The sequence below is a fragment of the Sarcophilus harrisii genome, chromosome 2, assembly GCF_902635505.1.
Source record: "Sarcophilus harrisii chromosome 2, mSarHar1.11, whole genome shotgun sequence".
Lineage (NCBI taxonomy): Eukaryota > Metazoa > Chordata > Mammalia > Dasyuromorphia > Dasyuridae > Sarcophilus > Sarcophilus harrisii.
Window position 1 is genome coordinate 604,504,809 of NC_045427.1, and position 15,065 is coordinate 604,519,873.

The following is a 15,065-nucleotide window of genomic DNA, read 5'->3' on the forward strand; positions in this document are numbered from 1 at the left end:
TGGCACAAAGTAGGCACTTAATAAGTGGGGTTTTTTGCTGTTGTTGTTGTTGATTTTGTTACTAGGTACTTTTCATTCTCTTCGTGATATTGAAAAAGATCAAAGTCTGAATTCTCTTAGTGATCTCGTACTGTAAACTGTCCATTTTACGGAAGAGAAAATTATTCCAAAAAGTTTAGGTGATTAGTCCAGAGTCATAGAATCAGAACAACTGACCCAGAGAAGACACCTTTCTCCTAAGGAACAGCTTAGACTAACCAGTTCCCATTCTGATACCTTCCAGGAACTGTCCAACAATATCACTCAGGAGGGCTAAGCAATGATGGAGAAATAGGAACCCTGGCCTAATGAGAGAAAGGTGATTGTGTAAGGCTGATTTAAAAGAAAGATGACATAGCCTCTTTACTTCCTAAATCCTTTCTTCTCATACCTTTTAAAGATCATTTATTAGGGACTTATTCTGTAAATAGCACTATATTAGGCACTAAAAAAGAGCAATACACAATTTAGATAAAATGTGATTCCTGCAAAATTTAATCACATAATTTTGGAAATACCTATAGAAGAACTGTACATGTTTAACATATCTTGATTGGATTAACATATATTGGAGGGGTGGGGGAAAAGAGGGAGAAAATAATTTTGGAACACAAGGTGTTGCAAGGATGAATTTTTGAAAACTATGCATATGTTTTGAAAATAAACAGCTTTCATGTATATATCCTGTAAATAAAAGGCTATTAAATTAAAAAAAAAAAAGAAAATAAACAGCTTCAAAAAATTTATTAAAAAAGAATTAAATCACAAAAGGTTAAGAGAACAGGACCAAAAGAACTAATCTGCACCTTCTCATTTACTTGTGAAGCATCAGAGTTTTAGAGAGGTGGAAAAGACCCACCCAATGCCCTGAACCAAATCAAGGCAGAGCCAGAACTAAAATCTGGATCACCTCACCCTCAATCCCAGTTTTGCTGTGTTTTTATTGAATTACTATCTTCCCGCTGACCAAAACTCTGTGTTCAGAGCAAAAGGAGAGAATAGAGGCAAAATCTGAGACCTGACAGAAATCTTTATTCTCAGTTGACGCTCTACAAATTGGCATTAGATAAGATGAGGGCCTGGGAGAGAGGAATGATGTCCAAAGAATTAATTGGTGCTTTGTGAGAAGTTGAGGTGGGAGCATGGGAAGGATTACTTTGCTTTCCTGGATACAAGTGCGCTCTTAAGAGAAAATAAACCATACCAAATATTGTCCGGTCCCACTAAGAAAGGGCTTGAAGAGGTTCGTCTTGTCCTTTCCTTCTCTTCCCTACAGCACCTCTCCACCCACTCCACCCTCCCGGACCCAGATCCTCGGAACGTCTGAGAGCAGAAAAGACATGAGCGCATCAGGTCCCCAGTGCGTGAGCCGAAGCCTGGGGGAGGAGGCGATGGGTGGGAGGAAGGGAGAGACCGAGGAAGGAGGGTGGGAGAGAAGGAAGGAAGGAAGAAGCGAAGGCAAGGAGGAAAGGAAGGGAGAAATGGAGCCGCCGGTCACAGGCTAGGCGCTAAACTGGGCGCTAAGGGAGGGAGGGGTCAGCCTCGCCCATCCTTCCAGGGCGAGGGAGGGGGAAGCCGCAAAGGCTAAGCGTTTCCCAGCGCCAGCTCCCACCCCATCCCAGCTGGCCAGCGTGGGGTTAGGAAACAGAGCGTTACGGGGCGCCTCCTTCAGCCTTGTCCAGGACCGCAGCGCAGGTCCAAGCCGGGTAAGTCCGCGGTGCGCTCCATTCCCCGCCTACCCCCGCTCCCCCAAACCCGGCGCAGACCAGTCAGGAGCCGGAGCCAAAGCTATAGACAGAGCCGGAGCCGCCACGAGCTGGCTGCCAGAGGTTGGGGCCAAGCTGCGTAGTGCCTGGTAGAGGCTGTTTTAGGTAGGAAAATCCTTCCCCCCTTAGGTCCCAGCTCCTTCTTTTTCAGTGCTTGGACAGCGCCCTGGGCGCACTGCGTACGCAAGGATCCAAATCTTTAGATCGCAATGTCAGAGCTGGGTGTACCATGGAGGAAGGGGTACAATGACCAGCTGGACTGGCATGATATTTGGGTTGGGCACGGGGCACAGGAGGTAGAGGACGAAGAGATTTGGTGATCCCCACCCCCCCTTTGGAACTGGCAGCGCTTGGTAAAGCGGTTTGGAAAGCTCCCAGACAAGGCAGAATATTCGGGATTGGGGATCATTGGAAGATAAGGAGAATGGGCGGATGGTAGGAGGAGGAGGGGGAACCTCATAAGGAAAGCTGGAATATTCCTTCCAAACCATGTTTTTATCTGCAGGGTTTTAGCCGGCAGGGAAAGAGTTAAGACACTTGCAGTTACAAGCCAAGCAGGGCAGGTTGGTGACTCCCAAGTGGTCCACCCTGACTCGATTTCCCTGACAGATGGACTCAGTCTTGTTCCTACTGTGGTGTTTGGGGAAACGATTACAAGTGAAATTTGAAGGCAGTACTGGCTGGGAGCAGATGCCTTCTCGAGATCGCTTCTACATACATTATCTGTGCCGCTGGTCACCTGTACAAGCTCTGTAGAACAAGGCAGCTTATGGCTTTCAAAGATTTCCCATTTCAATCTTACTCCCTAACTTGGCCTTGCAATTGAACCAGTCTTAGTTATCTTTCCTTAAGTGCCCTGTTCTGCTGTAACGTTCCCTCCTCTATCCTCATTTTCCTTTCTTGCATATAGTTCATTATCTGACCTCACTTTTGTCTCCATACTATTCAATATGTAGAAACTTTAACTGATGACTGCAGAGAGGGTACAGAGTGTGGCAGGAGATTTCTCATTGTCCTAGCAATACCTATTCCTGCCACATGTGAATAACAAAATTTGACATTTGTGCCTTTCTATGTTTTTCCAACCACTTTCATATCCATCATCTCACTTGATTCCCAATACATCACTGGGATGGAGGTTGGACAAATGTTAAAACACAGAGTTTCATCAGTGAACTAATTCTGATTTGCAATTGTTCAACATTTAGATTGTGTTTTATGTTTTTTTCTAAAAACAAACCCATGAGGTTAGATAGAGGAAGTACTATTATCCCATTTAACAGATGAGAAAACTGATATAACAATTTAGTGGGGAAAGCTCTGGATTTGGGATTTGGAAAACCTGAGTTTGGATTCTGGCTTTGTATGATACAATAAAAGAGTACTCACTGTGACAAAGGATAGAGTGGATTTTTTTAAGTGGGCTGATGAGGTCCCTTCCAGCTCTCAAATTTGGTAATTCTATGACCTTCTTAATATCTGAGTGACTTTAAATTTGTCATTTAATATCTCTAGCCCTCATTTTTTCATCTGCAAAATCAGAAGATTGGAACAGATATCTTCTAAGATCTTTTCTATCTCTAAATCACCAAAACTCTAATCCTATACATTCCATGCAGTCATACAGCTAGTATCAGACAAACTAATATGAAAGCCAGGGTACCTATTCCATGTTCCTTCTACTATAGGATGTTGGAAAATTTGACCAACTCTTCACATATGTATCTTGCATAGGCAAAAGCCCAGAATACTTAGAATTCCTCAATCATATCTTCAAGGGTGACCCTCAAATTAAGAATATTTAAGAGAAACCATTCCATTGAGGAATAACCAAAGTAAGCTCAGCTACTAATGAATGTAAGCAAGAGGATAAGAGAGGCTGTCTGCCTCCAGTCCTTTGGAATGGCCTCCTCAGAATTCATCCTCCTTTCTCACTGATTTAATTGGCACACCATATGTGCTACCTCCTGCTTTGTAATAGATTAGGATTTGCTTTAAAATGTCTAAGGCAGGAGGCGGGGATTTTAGCCTTGAATATGAGGCGGAATCATGGAGGTGGCCCTGAAGGGAGCTTTGTCATACCATAAGAAGAGAGTAAGAACCTCTGAAAAAATTATGTAGTCAGAGAACTTCTTTGGAGTCTGCTGCTTACATCTTTTAAATTCTTTCCTCTATTCTTTAGAAGCTCAATTACTCCATGTTCAACTTCACTTCCCCTTCCAGACTTGTTCTGTTCGTTGACACTGAGATCTTTGAAATTGGTAACAGCTTAAAACATTTATTCTCCTATCCAGGAGCACTGCTATTGCAACCACAATGAGGGATGAAAACCCAGGACTCTGCTGGTAGAATTCCAGTGATCATCCGGCTAGTGGAGGTTGATTTTGGCAGGGGGAACAATAGTTAAATGTTTTGGGGTGAATTCTCCACCACCCTTTCCCCAGGGCAAACTTTCACCCTACCCTTTGACCACCTCTCTAGGCAGTGACTAGTGCCATGCCAAACATGGCCTAGAAGCCCTGCCTTTAATCAGAGAGAGGAAGATTTGCTGTTATTTCACCTATAGAGACAAGTTTCTGGATGGATAAGCTCAGGCAGATAGGCATATAATTTTTCGGGCTGTTGACAAGGAAAGGGGTGCCTGGGGGAGAGGGGAGTGAATGAGGAGGGGAGGAAGGAGAGAAAAAAAAGCTCAAAATAATTTCCTTGCTGTCAATTCTTCTACTTCACTGGGCAAGTTTTCTTTATACGTGTGTAGATTTTGTGAGGGAGTCTGGATCCCAGGGTAAGAATATTTCCAGATAGGCTGGAACAGTAAGAGGATGCAGCTGTTTATGGTTTCCTTGTGTTATCTGGGGCTGAGTCAGAGCTGGGGTCATTTGTTTTGGGTCTCAGGCCTTTTCTCAAGGATCTTGTGAGTGAACCCCACAGTTATCACCCAGGGGCATAGAAAAATGGGTTTCCGGAGACAGTTTTCTTTGCTTATTGGACTGAGATCATTGCCCCTCTTGTTGAAAAAATGACACTGTGGATATTTATTGAACTTCTCCAATTCACCCCTCTCCAATTTCTATCCCCCTTCTGTGTTTTCAAAAGGTTGACATCTGCCCCTGTATGATATATCTCTGATGTTACACAGAAAAGCTGGATTCTTGAGCCCAATGTCCATCATTTTGACACAGATCTAATTTAGAGGTATTTGCAACCTTGGGGGGGGGGGCGATAAAAAGATTAAAGAAGGTGGGGAGAAGAATCAAGTGCTCTCAGGCATTATTTTGAACAGGCCACCAATCAAATCCATAGAATCTCCTCCTTTGAAAGCCTTGAAAAATTGAGAGATTTTCTTGTTTTCTTGAGTGCTTTTTGGCTAAAGACAAGATGAGCAAGATGTTGTTCTTGCCAATCCTTGGATTAAAATGTTTCTTGCTTTCCTTAACTTGAATAGTCCTCAGAAAGCTCCAGTCTCATGACTCCAACTCTTGAGTTTAGATCAAATGAATGAAATATTTATTGAGTAGAGGATACCTTCCTAACCAAGTTGTTGTCAGACTGATGGATTTCAGGCACAGTCATTCTTAAAGACCATCTAAGTTATAGAGGGGCTGTAATCAGGAATACACACAATGACAAAAATCACACTCTTCAAGTATGGAACTACAAACATGACTGTGCCTAAAGGCTAAGAGATAAAGTAAAGTAAGAGCTAGAGGCTAGCTTCTTAAACTGTAGCTCACGACCCCATATAGAGTCTCATAACTGAATTGGGGGGATGCAAAATTATTATTTATTATCAGTAAATGTTTCATTTGTTTATTTTATAAATCCCTATGCCCTAGGGCAAAATTTATAAAAAATTTTGGGTGAAAAGGAATTGTGAGTGGAAAAAGTTTAAGAAGCCCCGAGAGAGAGGACCAAACTGAGGATTAGGAAAATCCAGATTCATGTTTTGCTTCTGACTTAGATTAGGTTTTCATAGGCAAAGCCTCCAGTGGAGGCAGTTTGCACACCCAGAACTTCCAAAATCAATGAAATCATACATTCCAATGAAGTCCAAGAGATGCTATGGATAAGTATCAGATTCCTTTCCTTAGAAGAGTTTGCAAGTTGTTTTCATCTAGACATGTGCTAGTAAATATTTAACAACCAATATTCTGAAAAGCTAAGACCTTAAAGTTTAATCTACATTATTAATGACATTTTCTATACCACTTCTTAAGTTTGGACAATCAACACAATTAATCAAGCCCTAATTTGTAACTTTGGCTGATTTCTAAGGTGTAAATGCTCACATTTATAGGAGAGCTAGCCCCTGCACATCCCTCTTTCATCACTCTGGCCACCTGTTCTCTCAAGTGTAAAATGAACAGCTTATAGGATAGATAACCTCCAAATCTATCTCTAACATTCTACATGGTCCTTGCTTTTCTTTGAGGTAAGTTATATTTTCATAGGGTATAGATAGCTAGAATGTTCATATATATATATATACATATATACACATACATATATTTATATATCTCTGTGTTTATATACACACATATATAATGTGTGTACATATATACATATATGTGTATATGTATGTATATTATATATATATGTATGTATGTAAATACTATAGAAGTTCAGAGAAGGGAGAGGGAGACTAGAGTGGATAACAAAGGCTATGGAGAATAACACTGTAATCTAGATTTAACTTGAAGGGGAAGTGGTGATGATGATGATGATGATGATGATAACTAACATATATGTTCAAAGTGCTTTGCTTATAGCATCTCATGCAATTCTCACAATAGCAGGTAGAGGCTACTATGAGGTAGATGCTATTATTATCATTTTACACATGGGGAAACTAAGACTGAAAGTTAAAGTGATTTGCCCAGTGATTTGCCATCTTATAAGTATCTGAGGCAGAATTCAAATTTAGGTTTTCCTGATTCTAAGTTCAGCATTCTATTTATTGTGCCATTTAGCTGTTTCTAGATATAATATGAAACTCTACATGGGCATTCCAGGCAGAGAGCGAGACAATGATGTGAGAAGTCTTATACATGGGAAATGTCCAAGGAATGTTTGTGGAACAAGCACTCCAGAATACTGGACAATCAGTTCTCTCTTCTTGCTTTTTGTTCATCTCACAAGGCATTGGCGTCATCAACCATTATCTTTTCCTTTACTTCTGGGCCCGCCTAAATAAACTCTCCTTGTCAAGGTCAACCCTTCTTTGATCTCATCCCCTGCCATTTATCCAACAGATTTTCCCAGTAATTCTATTTGTTCTTTCCCTATCTACTAGTTCCCTGCTACAGAAACATACACACATACACACACACACACACACACACACACACACACAATCTCCTTCATCCTTAAAAAAAAAAAAATCCTCACTTGATCTTACGTTCATGTAGTTATCACACTATATTTCTTCACGATTTCTCAGCCAAACTCTTAGGTTGTGTTAATTGGTCACTTCCACTTCTCTGCTCACTCTCCTGCTTCTGGATTCATGATTCAAATGAACCTTCTCAGTCCAAAGTTGCCATTGATCTAATGGCATCTTCAAAATCCTCATTTTTTAAAATTTTCCATGACTTTTGACACTATTGACAACCTTTTTCTCCTGGATTCTCCCTCCTCTCTGAGGTTTTATATCTGTCTCTCTTGTTCTTCAGTATCCTATTGTTGGATTATCCTCCATATCATAGCCAACAACTGTTGCTGTACTCCAAAGTTCTTTCCTATGCCTTCTTTTCTTTTTCTAGACTGTCCTCATCTATGAGTTCAACAATTATTTCAATGTTGTTGTTTTGTTGACCTCATTACCTTCCATGAGGTCAATGATCATTCCTGTGCTATTGACTCCCAGATCTATTTCCAATCAGTCTCTCTATTAAACTCCAATTCTTATTGAATATTACAAGGCTCATCATTTGCCCGTCCCAAACCCACTTTTCTTCTGGACTTCTCTATTATTATCAAGAATATCACAATCTTCCCAGTGATTCAGATTTGAAACCTTATGCCATCCTTGATTACTTACTCTCACTCACTCATCTTACATGTCCAATCAGTTACCAGATCTTATCATTCCTGTCTTCCCAGTATCCCTTGCATATAAGCTCTTGTCTTGGCTCACATTGCTACTAATTTCATGTGAGCCTCCATTATCTCTCATCTGGACAAAAGCAATAGTCACCTAATGGGTCTCTCTGATTCCTCTCTAATTCATCCTCCAGGTGATTGTCAAAATAAGTTTATTAAAGTATAAGTATAAAGTATTTTCCTCCTAAATAATAAACTCCAATAACTGCCTATTATCCCTAAAAGCAAATATAAACTCCTCTGTTTGACATTTAAAACTTTTTATCAATCTGGCCCAAACTTATCTTTCCAGCCAAATTCATGTCTGTTATTCTTCACACATGATTATTATTGTTTGTCCTTCATCTTCAGAGACCAACAACATCACAGGATGATGCTTTGATATTTGTCTGTGAATCTGATTTAAGTGAACCAGAGTTGCATAAAAATCATACATCTGATTCTCTCTTCCTGCATCATCAAAGTCCAGGGACAAGGCAAAAGTTAAGATGACTGAAATGGCCAGAGATGCAGTAGATGACCTTGGTGTCTTTAATGTCTGGACAAGCTTTTTGTGACCTTTGGAACAAATGGTTCTCATCCATTCATTCTACTGAGGGACTCCCAAGTAAGGGATGAATGCATTATATGGACACTAAAGGTGGGTGAGCAGCCCTGAAAAGGACTTGGCAAGCCCTCACATCAGAGATGCTCATCCTCCTGAAGACCCCATATACACTTTCACACGTGTTACTCCTGATCATCTGCATCCCCTTGCACTGTTTTTCTCCCACATAGGGAATTTGCTCCCTCCTCATTCTTGCCTCTTGGAATCCTTGGCTTCCTTCAAGTGCCACCAAAGAAGTTTAGAGAGAGTCATACTTTTGATCACAATGAAATGAGTCCTGTATTTCTTAATTGCACAGATAGAACCAGTAGTCTCTTAGGTCAGTCAGGCTGCCTCTGCATTATGAGAAGAGGGGAATCCTGGATTACATTCCCTGATCCTGACCTTGAGCAAAACATAACAGTTGCCCAGGTCACAAAGAAAAAGGATTGTTGCTATCATCTCACAAGCTAAGGACAAATGCCATAAAGGCCTTTGCAAATAGAAAGTACCATGGGAACAGGAAAAAAATCAGTCAATAGAGCAGTTTTCTGGAAGCAAAGACTCCATGGCCAAGCCTTTTCCAGTAACCAGCTTCAGACACAGCCCTGCTTTCATTATCTATTGGAAGGGAGGGAGTCATCCCTCCCTCTCTGCTTCCCTTCAGCCTCACAGATTCGAGGTCACCTGCTTGTCTCTGGTCAACATGGGACCTCTTCCCACCCCCTCCTCCCCAGTAGGAGCGAAGTGGCTCAGGCTCACATGTGAAAGATGCTGAAACTTTCTGCCCTTGCACAAATTCTTTTCAGTTTGTGCCCCTGAATAATACTCTCCTGTTCTCCTCACATCAACACTTTTGATTTGTTGACAGAAGCAGGTAGAAAATAACCATAATAAATAGCAGAAGATCAACAATTTTCTGCTTCTTTCTTACATTTCTGGGGCATTTCTTTTTTGTTTTCCAAAAGATACATTTCCTCCACCATCACTAAAATTAAGTTACCTCGGGGGGGGAGGGGAGAGAAGGATGTGGGAGTACATCCTGATGCCATCCTACTGTGGAAGCTCATTTTCATGGCAACTCTGTGTAGTTTCTCACTGCAAAATACCTTAACTCTTTACTAATCCAGGCTAAGGGACTCCCCCCAAAAAAGAAATCATCTACTTCCTCCTCTACCCTATTTTGACAAAGGGACAAATTTCTTAAATTCTTATTTATTATAATCATTCTCAAAATGTGTTCCCAAAAGATAATACTAGATGTGCCATGAACGGGCTTAAAACAATATTAGGGACAAAAATGAGCTAGAGCAGGGCCTCTTAAACTTTTTCCACTTATGATCCCTTTTTACTTGAGAAATTGTTATGCAACTCCAGGTATATAGGCATATAAATTAAACATTTACTGATAATAAATCATAATTTTGTAAAAAAAAAAAAACCCTTCAGTTATAAGACTCCATATAAGGTCACAAACCATAATTTAAGAAACTGGGGGCTAGAGAATGATATCATTGGTATAAGGAGTTCAGTGATAAGGAAGTTCTCTCCATCAGTGTAGGTTAGCAACTTTTCTAGATGTAAGAGAGTTTTCTGAAAGGCAGGTAGGTGGTGCAATGAATAGAGTACTGGCCTGAGTCAGAAAATGCTTAACTCAAATCCATTTACTATCTGTGTGACCCTGGACTAAAGGGAAGCAGAGAGAGAGGGATTCCTCTTGATTAACTTGGTTAATTGACAGAGGAGAGAGAGAGAGAGAGAGAGAGAGAGAGAGAGAGAGAGAGAGAGAGAGAGAGATTTAACTTTATTTTTTGTCTGATTTTTTTTCCTTGCGCAGCAAGAGAATTGTATAAATATGTTTCATATTAGATTTAATGTATATTTTAACATATATTGGATTATTGGATTGCTTGCCATCTAGGAAGGGGTGAGGGGAAGGAGGAAAAAATCTGAAACACAAGGATATGCAAGAGTCAAAAATTATCCATGCATATGTTTTGAAAATAAAAAGCTTTAATTTTTTTAAAGAAGAGAGAGAAGGAGGAGGAGGAGGAAAGAGAAAGAGAAAGAGAGACAGAGAGAGAGAGAGAGAGAGAGAGAGAGAGATCTCCCTGGATCATTGAGAGTTTAGGTGACTTGTCCAGGGTCACACAATTAGTATGGGTCATAATGTCTTCTTGCCTCTGAGACCTGTTCTTCATCCATTCTACTATACTGTCTTTCTCATTACTAATCTTTCAAACAGGACAGTATCAAATATGAATTACTACTTAGGACCATCAGCTTAGAATGGACCTTTGAGATGGACTAGGCCATTGGTATCAAACTCAAATTGAAACAGGGGTCTGTAATATACATAAAAGGGTCCTTGTGGGTCATATATTGACTGTTTTAAAAACATAACATGATCTATGTTTTGTTGTTTTGTTTTTATTTTGTAAAATATTTCTTAATTACATCTTAATTCTGGTGTGACCTCATTCAGGAGTGTCGCAGCAGGCCATACATTTGATACTTCTGATCTGGTCCAACCTGTTTGTTTTGCCCAAGGTCACATAGGTAGGAAGCAGGAGAGCCAGAATTTTAATCAAGTCCTCTATCACAAAATCCCATGCTCTTTCCACTCCACCACTCTAATGAGAATTAATAAAACACACCACCTCACCCGGCTATTATCTCATCAGAAGTAAATGATTGTTTGACTGATTACAGTTATAGCATCTTTCTTTTAACTCTATAGAAGGTTTTTCTATGGGATTTGTGAGACTGGATTCAGAGATAGGATAATAGCGAGTTCATGGATTATCATGACTCCTTGAAATTGGGAATATAAATTCTCATATCTTGAAAACTACTTACTATTGTTTTTTTCCTACTTAATTCAACAAAAATCCCAGCATGTTCAAGGTTCTGTGTTGAAGAATCAAAGGCAAAAATGAAATAATTTCTACCTTCAAAGAACTTAATCAGCAAGGCTGAAATGATCCACATAATAATAGATGAAGAGAAAATGTTCACTAGTGTCCTCCTTTATAGGGTTCAAGAGACAGTTCTGAAATCATTATTAAACATTCAGTGTGTATCATGCTTTTAACTTAAAAAATGTTTTCTTTCACATAAATTACCTACTTCATCAAGGCCTCATGACTAATCAATACAATTGGAATAAGATTTATTGGCCCCACTTTACAGATGCTAAAAGTGAACTTCAAAAAGTCAAGAGGTTTCCTTAGAGTTAAATAACTAGTCACAGAACTGAGTTTAGAGCCCTGTGGTCTGATTTCATATGTCTGGTCTTTTAAGAATAACAAGTGTAATTATAAATACTAATATTTATATATAGCACTTTTAAGCCTCAAAAAATGCTCTACATACATTATCTCATTTTATTCTCACAACATTTTTGCTGCTGATGCTATTATTATTCTCATTTTACAGATAAAGAACTGAGTCTAGAGAGATCTTAGCTTTCTTATTAATACCACACTGTGTCTTCAAGGTTAGGAGCCAGTATAGAACTAATATGTTCTTCAAAATCTGCGGACCTCCATTGTTAGCACCAAAACAAAGGTGGATGTGAAAATAGCATAGGAACTACAGCAAATAGTCTTGCCCAAATTCCCAGGTCAAGATGCTCCTAATGGTCTAAGAAGGTTTGGCTATCAGCTCAGCTGATTAAGAACCCTTTGCCATTCCTATAAACACATTCCAACTGGTTAGAATAACCCTGGGCTATAGACACTTGGTCTCTTTCTGCCTGCTTGTTCCTTGACAGATGACAGATGAACAATAAAACCTCAGTTTTGCAATGGGTGACCTAGGAGACCACTTATTTCATGTAGCTACAACCCAGTTTCTACTGCTTTCTAAACAGAATCCTTTGTGATTAGTACCCTTAAAATTACCTAAGCCCCAATCTCAAATACAGCTAGAGCTATAAAGAATCTTATAGACCAATCCCTCATTTTGAAAGTGCAAATTAAAAGAAATAAAGTAAACTGGTCCCATGGGATCAAAATCCAGGACTCTTGAGAGCCTTACAACTCAAGTTTTTATTGGAATTAGGGCAAGAGCTACTTAAGCAAGAAGACAGGATCAGAACAATAACTGACCCTCTAGCTATCATGCAGTTGATTTCTTTAAAATTAAGAACAGGTTGATATTAGATAAGCTAGTTCATTTACCTGAGCCTCAGTTCCATCATCTATAAAATGGTGGAATACAAGGATCTACAGTGGAAGCCAGTTTTTTATGCATTCCCATTCTCCCTTTCTAGTGCCATAATTCCCTTTCCGGAAACTACTTTCTCTCGCCCATGATAAATCTACTCATCTTATGTCTTAATTTTACTTTCAGCTGACAGAGAGATAATCTTGTTACCTCAGAGGTGGCTACAACTAAAGTTTTACCAGTCTTGGTGATTTTCTCATCTATAAAAGAAAAGATACTTAAAGGAAATATTTCATGAACTCTCTCAAGATAACTTTAAACATACCCAATCTTGATAATATAGTTGGGCAGCTTTTTAAGTGGTTGAATACTAAATCCAAAAGTAATTGATTTATAAATGAATCAGTGCCACTCTCTAGTTTCTAAGGAAAAGTCTTTAGTAAAATTCCACGGAGCTCTATCCTTAATTTTATTCTAGTTAATATTTTTATTTACAGTAATTTATTTCTATAAAATCCATCAGTAAACAAAGCTACTGGTGGATGTGAAGTATAAAACTACTACCAGGATACAAGAATCAGTATCTTATAGGATCTCATCAAGTGGGCTTGATGGAAAAATTAAAAAATGAAATTTAAAAGAGAAAAATGTGAAGGCATAGATTTAGGCATCAAAAAAATCAATTGAATAAGGTGTGGGATACCTGATTTTATAGTTCATAAGAGATTTTGTAATGTAATTGCCCTCCCCCCAAAAAAGCTAATATAATTTTAGATTTCTTAATAAAATGCAATGTATAGATAATTCAAATTGTTCAATCATTTTCAATCATGTCCAATTCTTCATGATCCCACTTGGGGTTTTCTCGGTAAAGATACTGGAATGATTTGCCATTTCCTTCTCCAGCACATTTTACAGATAAGGGAACTGAGGTAAACAGGGTGAAGTGACTTAACCCTAAATACACACAGCTAGTAAGTGTCTGAGGACAGATTTGAACTCAGAAAGATGAGTTTTCCTAATTCCAAACCCAGCACTCTATTTACTACACCACCTAGCTGCCCTTTAGTCTAGATTAAGAGAGATACTGATCCCAGTGAATCTCTCCCTAAACTGACTGAGTCTTGAGAACTGTGTTCAGTCCTGAGGGCCATAGTGTAGCAGTGACACTGACAACATAAAGAATACCCAGGGAAAGGTAACCAAGATGATGACAATCCTTAAAATCATTTCATATGTGATTCACTTGGTAGAAATAGAGATACTTCATTTCAAGAGGCTTAGAGAGAAAAATATTATCCTTGACTATTTGGAGGGTTATCATATGAAAGAAGGAGCAGACTTCTAAGGATAACTAGTCCTGGAGTAAACTAAGATATCTAGGCAAAAGCAGAAATATGTTGGAGTCATTTCTTATGGGCTCTTGAGATCTGATTGTTAAATTTTCACGTGAACATTTACATGTCAGAAATTGGGAAATGCTACAAGTCAAGGCTTACTTCATTGTTTTGTTGATTGACCAGATGTAAAGTGATAGAAAAAAACCTGAATTATATAAATTAAACTAGAAAGCGTGTCATGTATACACTTTTCTTTCCTTGAAGCACTAGTTAGGAAATGTTTATTACTGGGTAGAAGTAACTTGTTCTGTCTTGCCAAAAAAATAAAATACCATAATAAACATCAATGGGTGGAAAAGAGACAAATTTACAAAAAGCCAAAATATAAGCTTAATGTAAAGAGAGATTTCCTCACAATGAGAACAAAGTAGAATTGGCTCCTTTCAAAGGTTCTGTTCTCTTCCTCATTGGGCATCTTCAAATAAAGACTAGATGATTTCCTACAGCAGAGCATTCACTTGTCTAGGTATAGGCTAGAGTAGGTGACTATTGAGGCCATCGGTATTTCCATGTCATCACAGTATTCCTGTAAGTAGCTGATTCTCCTAGTGCATAGAAAATGTGATTCAGTTTGTGATTTGATTTACAAAAAGACAAATTACATGCAATTTTTCAGAAACATATTTTCAGTGTAAGGTAAGATGCAACCATATGTTAGCTCTGAAAATTGCTTCCCAGATTCTAGGGCACACAAGGTTGCAGTATGTATGAAGTTTGGAGATTGAAATTGAGACTTGGTCCCCAGAAGCATACACCTTGTGGAGGCGATGAATTACATCCTTGAGAGTATAGGACTATTTATTTCTTCAGCAGACATAGTGAAGCAGAAGCCATGCCAAACTCTGTCAGGCATGCAAATTTATCCACTGAGGTGGAAAAAGAAATAGCAGCAGACACACCTCCAAAAGTCAACCCAAAATGCATGAGGTCAGTTCTTCTCTATTGGAGAAACAAACTGCCACAGATTCCAGGGTTATTAATCTAAAAAGAGTTGGTCTGAAT

At 39.1% G+C, this 15,065-nt stretch overlaps 1 protein-coding gene across 3 annotated transcripts in view; it reads left to right on the top strand.

Annotated features, from left to right (window-relative positions):
* RASGEF1A (RasGEF domain family member 1A) overlaps positions 1 to 15,065 on the top strand; it is a 336,745-nt gene that overhangs the window by 262,872 nt on the left and 58,808 nt on the right. The window contains exon 1 of one of the 3 annotated variants that reach the window (XM_023494321.2): positions 1,603 to 1,745. The exons of the other annotated variants lie outside the window; for them this stretch is intronic. The gene's annotated coding sequence lies outside the window, so the exon portion shown is untranslated. Of the gene's footprint in view, positions 1 to 1,602; positions 1,746 to 15,065 lie in introns of those variants that run through there. 3 annotated transcript variants of the gene reach the window in all.